The sequence below is a fragment of the Bubalus kerabau genome, chromosome 3 (genome assembly GCF_029407905.1).
Source record: "Bubalus kerabau isolate K-KA32 ecotype Philippines breed swamp buffalo chromosome 3, PCC_UOA_SB_1v2, whole genome shotgun sequence".
NCBI classification, from domain to species: Eukaryota; Metazoa; Chordata; class Mammalia; order Artiodactyla; family Bovidae; genus Bubalus; species Bubalus kerabau.
The window spans coordinates 13253178-13265496 of NC_073626.1; the positions used below are offsets into that span (position 1 = coordinate 13253178).

The 12319-nt window shown below is 41.7% G+C and overlaps 1 long non-coding RNA gene across 2 annotated transcripts; it reads right to left on the reverse strand.

Moving 5' to 3' along the window:
• Positions 1-1376: 1376 nt before the first annotated feature.
• Positions 1377-10338, reverse strand: LOC129645491 (uncharacterized). Of its 2 annotated transcripts, none has more exons than XR_008711376.1 (4): positions 10208-10338; positions 10048-10098; positions 8552-8682; positions 1377-1537 (listed from the first exon to the last, which is right to left on the reverse strand). It is a non-coding gene; the product is annotated as an uncharacterized LOC129645491 (long non-coding RNA). The 2 variants fall into 2 exon arrangements; XR_008711375.1 differs by lacking the exon at positions 1377-1537 and adding an exon at positions 4840-4971.
• Between the last annotated feature and the right edge of the window lie 1981 nt (positions 10339-12319).

Here is a 12319-nt window from a genome sequence, read left to right on the forward strand (position 1 = left end):
ATCATGCCTGTCTTTCGCTTTAGACTGCTCATGTCACTGCTTTGATCACTCAATCAAAAGATCACTCAATCCGTGGTCCATGTGGAAGGGAGCTGTTGTCTGTCCTACCTTGTGAGGGAGCTTAGCTAATCAGCCCTTATTAATTAGTCACTAATCTGAGTTGTGTAGCAACAACTGTTTTCACTAAACGGTGGCAGCATTAATTGATGGAGGACAATGAGCCCCTCCCTAATTACAAAGAAACCCTGCTCCTTACCTGTGATCCCTAATAGATGAAGGGCCACCAGGGGACGCCTGGGACGGGCAGAGGATGGCAGGGTCTAATTTGTTTTCTAACCTGCTTCTAAGGAGTTGTTTAATTAATATGAGATCAGCATGTTTAAAGGCTTGAACAGGTGCAAACACACACTTGTAACCAGCTGTGTAATTGACCGCAGAGGAACAAGCCAGAGCTAAGGATACAAAACTCACTAATCACCTGCTCACCTCCTACCTGTGGCTGCTAAGACGTCTCTTCTTTTTAGCGCGGGACTCTCTGAATCTGTCTGGAAGGCCATATTGTATTGGGAGGAGTTTAAATTACAAGTCTTCGATCAAAAACTTGTAAACTGGTTCATCTCTGTTCATTACTCACCATCAAATTGCTGTTTTTTTCTCTTGTTTGCTTTTGGAGTCTTCCTAAAAATCTGAGGTTCCTATCGATTTTGGGTATGATTCTGGGTAGATAGGTCTCCAGATTCAAACCTCAGAGTCAAAGAATTCTAGAGTTCTAGCAGTCTGTAGGAGCAGCTAGCTAGTCCAGGGATTAGCTAACTGCAGAACAGAGCCAGTCCAGCCTGTGACTTGTTTTTGTAAATAAAGCTTTATTGGAACACAGGCACACTCACCTGTGCACGTATTATTCATGCCGCTTTAGTGCTATAACAGTGGACTTCAGGAGCTGTTTCAGAGGCCATACGCTTCCCATGTGGCTCAATGGTAAATAATCTGCCTGCCAAGCAGAAGACTCAGGTTTGATACCTGGGTTGGGGAAGATCCCCTGGAGAAAGAAAGGGCAACCCACTCCAGTATTCTTGCCTGGAAAACCTCATGGACAGAGGAGCCTGGTGGGTTACAGTCCGTGGAGTTGCACGGAGTTGGACATGACTTAGCAACCAAACATCTGCAGCTGCAGAGGTCATATAATTCACAAAGCTGAAATTGTTTACTACTTGGTCCTTTATAGAAAAGGTTTGCTGACTTTTGAGATCAAGGTTTCAATCCATGCTATGTTTTCCAGCTTTTGCTGTAAAGTTCAACTTGTTTTCAAAAAAGATGTTAGATATCAGATGGGGTTTTGCAACACTCTGTTTCGTTGTTTTTTTTTTTTTAATTAATTTTTATTGGAGTAGAGTTGATTTTAAATTTCACTTCAAATCAAATCAGAACCAAAATAACAAACACTTATTGGGTAATTGCCATGTGTAGTATTCTGATTGTATACATCCTTCAAGTCATGGCTAACCATACCACCTCAGGGAACTCCTCTTCCCGCACCCTGCAAACAACAGAAACTCAAGAGTCTCACAACACAGTTTAGGACTTAAATATGTACTGCCTTTTACTGATCACCACTGTTTCTAGTGAAGTAGAAGTGTTGTCTCAACTGAATTATAAGCCCCTTGAGCATAGGAACCAGTTTTTAAAAAATTATGTATTCTTCACAGTGCTTCTCCTTTCTGTTACCCAGAAAGGAGAATGTGGCAATTAAAAAACGTACAGGATTGAATATTAAGTATAGAGGAAACCTAAGAATGCTTTTAGGCAGATGGATAAAACACTAGTAGACATGAACAGATTGAAGGACTGTGTGAGAAGGTAAAATGTAATGAAAAGAATATTTATGACACATTGTTCCAGAGGCTGGTGAAATTGACTCAGAAGCCCAGGAACAGGAGGCAGGCTTATTAAGGAGCAAAGAGAGGTTGCAGATGCAGAGCAAACGGGCAGGGATAAGAAAGTCCCTCATCATTTATTTCCCTGGGAAAATCCAAAAGAGGCGATAAGGAAGGAAGGGGACTAAATGGGAAGAAATGAAGAGAACGAGTCTTTTGTAATCTCACTCACTCCACTCTCTCTTGCTTTTTCTTCACCTCTCAATACTCCAGAGAGTTAAAACTCAAGTGCAAGCTGTTTCCTCTTCTTTGCAATTAACACCTACCTCTCTTTGTCCACCTCTTCTTACTACTTTTCTTGGCAATCCAGGGCTTTAAGTAGGTAGGTCTTTCTTAGTGAGGCATCTTTCTTTTTAGATTTAGACATATTCTTGGAATTACGGGAAAAAAGAAATGGTAACACAGGGGAATATGGGGAAGAGGAAGAAACCCACAGTTAATAATCACTTTTTTGGGGCCATCTGCTCGGATCTTTACCTAAGATGTTTCATTTAATCACAATCATCCTCCTTAAAGATTTTAAATGTCTGTGTAAAGTCTCAAAGGCATTAACTAGCAGAGCTATTGCGCAAACTCTGGTCTCCAGAAGCCAGAACTCAGGCTGTGTTTTTACATCACATTGCCATTCAACAGAGTGTCCTGTCTCCTAATTATGAAAGATTTGTTTTCTTATGTGTTCTGGTATTTAATATATAGGTATTTTCATCACTTGATGATATCTTGCCAAGATCTAGTATGTTTTAAATATGGTTAGTTACACAAGTGATACAGTTTATGGTGAAAACCACTGAAAAGTACTCATAAGCAAAATGAAGAAAATAAAAGATCATCCACCATCCGATGTGCCATGATTTTTAAAATCACAAAGATGTAAAACAGGCTTCCCAGGTGGTTCAGTGGTAAAGACTCTGCCTGCCAAGCAGGAGACATGGGTATGATCCCTGGGTCGGGAAGATCCCCTGGAGAAGGAATGGCAACCCACTCTAGTGTTCTTGCCTGGAGAATCCCATGGACAGAGGAGCCTGGTGGGATACAGTCCACGGGGTCACAAAGAGTCAGACATGACTGAGCGACTGAACAACAGCAACAAAAGATTTAAAACAATCCCTCTTCCATTGCGAAATATTTTGAATAAGAATATAAGCTTAAGTCCTCACTCAGAGATGTACGTGGACATGGACTAATGAATCAATGGCCTAGAATTTCATCCCTTGACCAAAGTATTAGTTTTAGGCCTTCTTGTTGTGAGGTCTGTGTTTTGTTTTCTTTTCTTCCCTAATGAGCGATTGAACCAAAGGATCAGGTTTAATTATAACTCGAGTCCCTTTCTGTGTGTACATCACTGCAGATCTAATTGTAGGCTGGCATCCCTGTGGCGGCCTGAGTGGTCATTAGCTTGCTGATAACGGACCGCTCTTGTCAACAGGGCCTCATTAACCATTGTTTTTTCAGCAAAATAGTCGTAACGGTTTGAACTTGTGATTGAGGACGCACTGGGCTTGTGGTGCTAAGGGAAACTTGTTAGATAGCTAGAACCAAGGACTTTCGGTTCCAATAAGTGATGCTCTCCAGGGAAGACCTGCCTCTGGCCTGCAATGCCAGGCATGTGATGTAACGGGAGGAATCCTGACCAGAGAGTGATCGGGCCAGTGTTTTAGTTTAAGCTCTGCAGCAGATTTTGGGCTAATCATTTTGCTTTCTATCTTCAGCTTTTGCATCTGAAAATGAGAAGGTTCTACTCAATGATTAGTGAGATAACTTTTGCAAATAAAAATAATTTTGCATGATGCTTATGCAGTTTTTTTCTTTTTTGTGTGTGTATCCATGATTTTATCTTCTTAGGTTACACACTAGAGGGCAGTGGTACATTAATATTATAAACTATGGAGGTGCTTAGTACTGCGCTCAGCTGAAATTCATAGATGTTTGGATCAGTAAGGGAATTCATATACTTATATACTCATATAAAATATAGGAAGTCGTTTTGTAGTTTCTCCAGTTGATGCTCATCTTGTCCTTTTTGACTGTTTGCAGTGTTGGGAATCTTGCTACTTCACAAGTCAGCTTTTTCTCTTGTTCTATTAGAGTTATTTCTTTAATCAGAGAAAAATCCACCTACCTACAGCTTCAACCAACTGGTCCCATGGCAAGACAGGAAACTCTGTTGCTTATTTCTTGGCACTCCAGATATTTCCTAGACTCATACTACTGAATCAGAGAAGGCAATGGCACCCCACTCCAGTACTCTTGCCTGGAAAATCCCATGGACAGAGGAGCCTGGTAGGCTGCAGTCCATGGGGTCGCTAAGAGTCAGACTCGACTGGGTGACTTCACTTTCACTTTTCAGTTTCATGCATTGGAGAAGGAAATGGCAACCCACTCCAGTGTTCTTGCTTGGAGAATCCCAGGGACAGGGGAGCCTGGTGGGAGGCCGTCTATGGGGTCGCACAGAGTCAGACATGACTGAAGCGACTTAGCAGCAGCAGCAGCAGCAGCAGCATACTACTGAATAGTGCAATTACCATTTGTTGATAATTGAATACTCTAAATTTATGATCTAGTGTGTGTTAGATGGGCTTCCCAGGTGGCTGAGTGATAAAGATTCTGCCTGCCAAGCAGGAGATGTGGGTTTGATCCCTGGGTGTGAAAGATACCCTGGAGAAGGAAATGGCAACTCACTCCAGTATTCTTGCCTGGGAAATCCTATGGACAGGGGAGCCTGGCGGGCTACAATCTATGGGGCCACAAAAGAGTTGGACACAACTTAGTGACTAAACAGCAGCAGTGTGTCAGGCACTGTGCCAGGCATCTTATTTGCATTATTTTATTGTGAAAATAAACTGTGAGGGAGATTTCATCTTTATTTATTTTTATTTTATAGAAGCTCAGACCAAAATCATACAACCAATAATAAGTGAAAATGGGACTTGAACCTGGGTCTATTTAAAATTCTTGCCCCTGGCTACAGCATATCATCTCCTTTTATAGATGTGACAATCAAGACCCAGAGAGACTAAGCAACTTGTCCCAGGTCACACTGCAGGATAGAAAAAGAGTAAGAACTAGATTCTAGATCTTTGAGGTACACATTTAGTTTTTCTTTACCTTACAGTATAGTACATTCAAGACCACTGCCATTACTTCCCAGGTCCTCTCCTCTATATATAAATTGTTCCCTTTTCTCATCATTGTTATTCTGATGGTTTCCTTGCTATACTCTCATGTCCTCTGAGCATACTCTTAATTAGCTGCATCCTTTCTAAATTATAAAACTCAGAATTGAAAACAGTACTCCATCTAAATAGCACAGAAAGCACTGGGACTATACTTCCTGTCATTTGGACTTAATTTTCCAATTCACATCTCCTAAGGTTACATTAGCATTTTAGTATACTGTTGGCTTATTTCAAGCATAAGGTCAACAATACCCTTTGTTCCATTTCATTTTAATTTTTATGAAATGTAAGAACAAGACAAAATGATCCTGTCACATTCTTATTGATAGGAAAAAATCCTCCAAATCTGATGAGGAGTCCTTCAGAGTCAATAATAAGTTATGGAAAAATCTTTTCTTAAGATAATCAAAAGGTGTGAATGTGAAGATATTCCAGTTTCTGGGATCGTGACTGGATTCATGTTGTATGTCAATGTCCATGGTTTTTTTTGCTCCCTTTTGCTTTTCTCTCTCTCTCTTCTTTTTTGGTAGAAATGCATATTGACTCCATGCAGTGCACTTTTCTGTTTTTTTTCTCTTTTGCCATAGTACCACCTTGACATCTTTGTAAGAAATGCTGCCTGAGATGTGCTGTTGATCAGGGAGCCCTGCCTTTTTCTAGCTAAGAGATGGGTGTGTGAAGCCATGCTGTCTGTTCTAGGACTAGGAATCTTGATTTGAGTGGTAGAGGATAGAAAAAATGGAGGCTTGATCCCTCCTGATGAGACAGTAGCGTCCCCTGCTCAGTTGGCCTATTAGATCCTTATTCTTCAAAATTTCCTTTGAAATTTTCTGTGAGCCACTTCATGTATCTTTCCAATAGTACGTATGTGTATGTGTACATATATACATATGTATTGGGCTTCCCTAGTGGCTCAGACAGTAAAGAATCTGCCTGCAATGCAGGAAGCCTGGGTTTGATCCCTGGGTTGAGAAGATCCCCTGGAGGAGGGCATGGCAACCCACTCCAGTATTCCTGCCTGGAGAATCCCATTGACAGAGGAGCCTGGTGGGCTATAGTTCATGGGGTCACAAAGAGTCAAACACGACTGAGCGACCGAGGACGCCCACACCTAGTATTCAGCCTTTCCCTTCTCCAAGGGATCTTCCCAACCCAGGGATCGAACCTAGGTCTCCCACACTGCAGGCAGATTCTTTACTAATTGAGCCACCAGGGAAGCCCCCTAGTATTCAAGACCTAATAATCTGAATGCAACTTTCTCTTTCATTTCCTGATATTTCTCTTTGTCAGGCTGTAACACTCTTCTTGTCCTCCCCTCATCTCTATTTATTAATGATCAACACATTCTCATGGGCTCTGCTGAAATGACATCCACTTCATGAAGCTTTGCCTGATATTCCCAGTTGTAGTTGGGAGCTTGCCCTCTTTTATTCTTTTACAGCATTTACAGGTTTATGTCTTGAAGCATTAGCACAGTTATCGTGTCTTATCTATTGAATTTGACAAGCTCCAAAGCAAGGAATGACGGAGAAGGCAATGGCAACCCACTCCAGTGTTCTTGCCTGGAGAATCCCAGGGACGGGGGAGCCTGGTGGGAGGCTGTCTATGGGGTCGCACAGAGTCGGACACGACTGAAGTGACTTAGCAGCAGCAAAGCACGGAATGAGGCCCCTCAATATCTATCACATGCTTTTCACGTGGAAGTTCTTTGAAACTCATCAGTATATACTTACATAGAGATTTTGGGAGGTGAGGACGTAGAAGATAAATGTTATTATGAAACACTTGTAGAATTTCCCTGAGATCACATTTCTGTGTGGCAAAAATCATAACATTTCCTACTTTCATTAATACAAATGAAATATTTCATAAAATATATTATAAGCAATTAAGAAAGACCCCTAGTTAACTTATCATGCCACAGGATTTTGACTGAACAGTGATTTTTGTCTCATCTTGATTATTGCCAAGGTTTATTAATTAGGTATGATGGCTACTTTATATACCAAATTATATAGATAACAATCTGTTATAGAAGTACTCCCTACATCTGCCAATTTGTAAATAATAAAATGTCTGGTTTGATGTAGACAGATGGATATAGTAAGACAGCATGAACATGAAACACTGTCTCATGTATTTATAGGCATTATCTGTATAAAGTAATTTTCTCATCAAATAAAGTTAGAAAATTCTAGATTAAATTTTATTGAACTTCAGGATTCCTCAGAGTCTATTGTGTAGTAGTGTATTTTAGGAATCTTTAAAAGGGAGCATAAAATATTCAGCATTTTTTCCCAATTCTTTTTATGCTTCAATTATTTTATTTTAATTTGCAGAGCAGCTCACATTGATAACTTCCTTGCATTATTATTTGGGAACCCACTCGCAAAACTCCTGTTCAAATATTTGGAAAAGTGGCAGTTGCCATTCCAATGGCCTGAATTAAATGTGAAACTGATCAACACTAAACATTAGATATCTTATGCTGCTGCTGCTGCTGCGTCGCTTCAGTCGTGTCTGACTCTGTGCGACCCCATAGACGGCAGCCCACCAGGCTCCCCCGTCCCTGGCATTCTCCAGGCAACAACACTGGAGTGGGTTGCCATTTCCTTCTCCAATGCATGAAAGTGAAAAGTGAAAGTGAAGTCGCTCAGTCGGGTCCGACTCTTAGCGACCCCATGGACTGCAGCCCACCAGGCTCCTCCATCCATGGGATTTTCCAGGCAGGAGTACTGGAGTGGGGTGCCATTGCCTTCTCCATGATATCTTATACTTTCACCCAATAATGAAAGCAACACTCATGGTCACAACTTCAAGTTTGCATATAGTAGATTTGTAATTTCTGATTCCTCCAAGTTACTAAGAGCTTTCTTTAGGATGGAGCAGGGAAGTTGATGGACAAAAGACCCAACTGATCACTTCACTTGGCTGTGGTTAGCCCTTGCTGTCCAAGGATTCAGGTCAACCCTCATTGCCTGAGCAGGACGTAGACCCTTGATGGAGCTCCAGTGGGACATTTCCTTTTACAGATCTTTCTGGAATATAATGTGTTCAGATGTGTGGTAGCAATTTAAATCCCACTACTTAGATTACTGGTAATTGCAAGAGGTCATATCAAGGAGATGGAAAACCAAATATTTCTCTGCCATGCAGGTTAGTTTATGAGGCCAAGAGGATGCTGTGCCTGACATTGAATTCCTTTGGGGAATGGGGATGGTGGGAATGTGGCTGTGTGAATTGGCATTAAAAGACATACATGTCCCTAACTAGCCCTTTTTAATTTATTTTTTACTGGTTTTCTGGATGATTATCAATTCTACACCTCATCTCATTCCATCTCTTTTCTGACTGTCAATGAGAAGAGAAATGCTTTTACATACTTGTTCAAACTTGGATTAAAAGGGCAGCAGCGGAGTCAAAACTCTTTGATGTCTTTACCTTCAGTCAGTCTCCTTGGCAGCATATTCTGTATTTCATTAAAGTCTTTCCTCTTTTCATTCCATCAGGACCCGTGTAGATGTTGACTTGCTTCCAGTTTGGATCTGAGGAATTTGTTTTTTTACTGTTGTCTTAAAATAAAATGCAGTGTGGTCAAATAGTTTTGAAGGATTCGTTGTCTGAATATCCAAGGAATGATAAAATATCTTTCTAAGAATGTTGATTCTTACTTTTGCTTTTTATTAGCTATATACCCTTATTATCTTCTTCCCTGGTGGCTCAGAGGTTAAAGCGTCTGCCTGGAATGTGGGAGACCGGGGTTTGATCCCTGGGTTGGGAAGATCCCCTGGAGAAGGAAATGATAACCCACTCCAGTACTCTTGCCTGGAGAATACCATGGAGGGAGGAGCCTGGTAGGCTACAGTCCACAGGGTCACAGAGTCAGACACAACTGAGCGACTTCACTCACCCTTATTATCAGTCTTGTACTTTGCTCGACTCAGAGTTTTCTTTCTTTTTTTTTTTTGTTATTTATTTATTTTTTTGACCATGCTGCCTGGGATGTGGGATCTTAATTACCCGACCAGGTATCGAACCACAGCCCCTTGCAGTGGAAGCATGAAGTCTTAGCCACTGGGCCAGTAGGGGAGTCCCAGAGGTTTCTTTCTGAATCTTACAATCAATGTCCAGATGATTACAGGGATGCATCCATTTCCCTTAATCACTGGGGTAACAGGCATTTACTAAATTCTTCAGATCATTTCTTCTGATTTAGGTATGAGGTCCTCTTTCATATATGTTCTATTTTTATCTATTGTTGAATCATACTGTCTTTGTCATCATTTAGTTGCTAAGTTGTGTCTGACTTTCTTGTGACCGCATGGACTGTAACTTGCCAGGCTCCTCTGTCCATGGGATTTTCCAGGCAAGAATACTGGAGTGGGTTGCCATTACCTTCTCCAGGGGGATCTTCCTAACTCAGGGATCAAATTTGTGTCTCCTGCTTGGCAGGTGGATTCTTTAACACTGAGCCACCAGGGAAGCCCACATACTATATTACTGGTGGGTTTTTGAAGCTACAGGGATTAAATGTCTAGAGTGGGCACTTTGTTCCAGTTTGATGGAAGAAGACCAAACATTCCTGAACTCTACTTGTAAATCAATGACCCACCCTCAGTCTGGGTTTTAAAATTGCCCAGGCAGAAATGATAAGAATCCGTCAGATGCTCATTTTCATATAAGATTTTTATAAGGTTCAAATGACTTATTTAATATCAATATATCTGAGGATCTCATGGACTTTCCTCTCAATGTTCTTTGCGTCATTTGGCCAGCCTAAATTTCTTGGTCCCTTCCTTGGGGTGCCCAACTTTGCAACCTAACAGCTAACTCCGGAGCAGACCTGCCTTCCCCTCTATTCCTGGCAGTGATAAAATCATCATTCTTAACTGCTGTAGTAAAGGAGGGTCGAGGAAGCCCTGGAGAAAAACTCCTACCTGGGGACACCAGAGGCTCCTTTCTTTCTTCAGTGTTACTCTCCAACATTCCTGTGTAAGAGTAAGAAATGGGTTAACTCTACTCTACTTCTGTCTGTACCTCCCTTTAGAACCAAAAAACAAGATGAAAGTACTCCAGAGAAGCTACATTCCCTTGTACCTGCAGGTGTTGGTTTTTTGATCCTGATGAGTTTTGCATCTTTCCCCTGAAAGCCTTCCTCTTGCTTGGTTTTCCTCCAGATTATCACCAGGGTTCTCCCAAAAGAGAAGGTGAGGTGACTCAGAGCCCTTCCTGAGAAAGGTGTATTCCTGAGAGGAAAGCACAGGAGAGTGGTCGTGGAGAATGTCTGGGGGCAGTTCACGGTCCAGGTAAGGTGCTTTAAGCCTCAAATCAGCTGAGGGGTGAGGTGCTCTCTAGAAACTTGGGTCTGGACCACCCATCTTAGATGTTCCTCTCTGTTGATGTCTCGGGCTACAAGAAGGAAACCCTCTCCTTGTGGCCGAAAACCATGGTAAAGAAAACCAGCCTCATGGGGTGGGCGGGGGGAGAAATGGGAGGAATGTCCCTGGCCAGGAGGCCGGAGGTGCCCCAGGAAGCCGTTTCCTCTGAATAGTTAAATGGCTGCCTCTCAACTTGCACAATGTCACATTGAATTTGAAACAGGGAACTTTTTATATATTTTCCCCTGATTGTGCTGGCACCTGGCAGATGCCTATTTACCACAGGCATCAATACACATAGTAATCAAAGGAAATCAGAGGCACAGATTAGCAACAGCTGCAAGCCATTAGTGACAGACACGGGAAAGCACAATTCTGCACCCAACTTTGAAATAACCAATATGAGTATTTCAGAGCATGAGGGTTACCGCAGGGCACTCGCTAACATGAGAGCAGCCAAACAATAGCTGGGCTTGTCTCTCTCGAGAGCCCTCTTCCCCACGGCAGCACCATACTCTCTATTAGAAACCAATCAATCACACAATATCGGTCCTTTGAGCATCAGCCCTTTCAGAGCCTGCGTGTCCATCTTCTGATCAAAGGTTGCTTCAGCCGAGAAATACCCTCTGGCTTGTGGGAAAACTTGTTATCTTCTATCATAATTTTAGTGGTGGGAGCTTGCGTGTCTTCCTGAGGAATTAATTATATCATTGACCTAGTTGGAAAGGGCCATACAGAGGAAAACAGACATTCCCCTTCCCCATTTAATTTCATTTTTTCCACATTTCTGTTTGAAAATCAGCGCTGATTGATAGCCATTCTCTTGGTAGTTACACATTTTCACTGGCAGCGCTAACCTTAGCCTACTCCAGAAAATACTATTCAGTTTTTAGCTTTTCCTAATAAATTCATTCAGTGCCTCAGTGGAATGCAAGTTGGTCATTTAAAAATTTCTAACTGTTGCCTGATATGTCCCCAAACAAATTTAGACAGCATGGGTTTCTATTTTAGGCCATCTCTGGAAATGCAGATTTACTGTACAAATGGGTAATGGCCTGGAGATAAACAGACGCAGTGAGCTGCTGTCTGATTAGCAGGACTGGGCAAAATTTAGTATCATATATATATTGCAATAATTGGACCATAGGACCATAGCATGTAGATTCAATTGGTCTTATCACTACTTTCGATCTCTTTTCTCTTTACTTGATATTAAGGTTGGATTATTATTACTTTTTTTTTCCTGTTTTAGAAAATTCTCTTTCCCCCACTCTCCCTTCCCAAAAATATCTTCTGAAGGTTTTCCTAAAAATTCTTTTAATAATAAGTAACTTGTTCTGGAGATTAGGATAAGAAAGGGAGAACAATTCTGCCTTTCATTTACTTCAGAGCCAACCATTAAGCATCAGCTCTTTAACAGCAAGCAATATGCTGATATTTCAGAAGAACACTTGCAGGGAACACAGATTCCATAAGGCCCATGGAACATCATAGGCATTCAGATGAATGTTACCATCTTACGTGTTGTTTTTTAAACTTCTGGAGGAGAGAAATTATTTTACGCTTGATTAAGTATCATAGGAGGTGTGACTTCTTGGGGTCATTTTGTAGAGAAGCAAAGACTTCCCTGGTGTCTCAGTTGTTAAAGAGTCCTCCCTCAATGCGGGAGACCTGGGTTCAATCGCTGGGTTGGGAAGATCCCCTGGAGAAGGAAATGGCAACCCACTCCAGTATTCGTGCCTGGAGAATTCCATGGACAGAGGAGCCTGGTGGGCTACAGTCCATGGGATCACAAAGAGTCGGACATTACTAAGTGACTAACTTTCCCTTT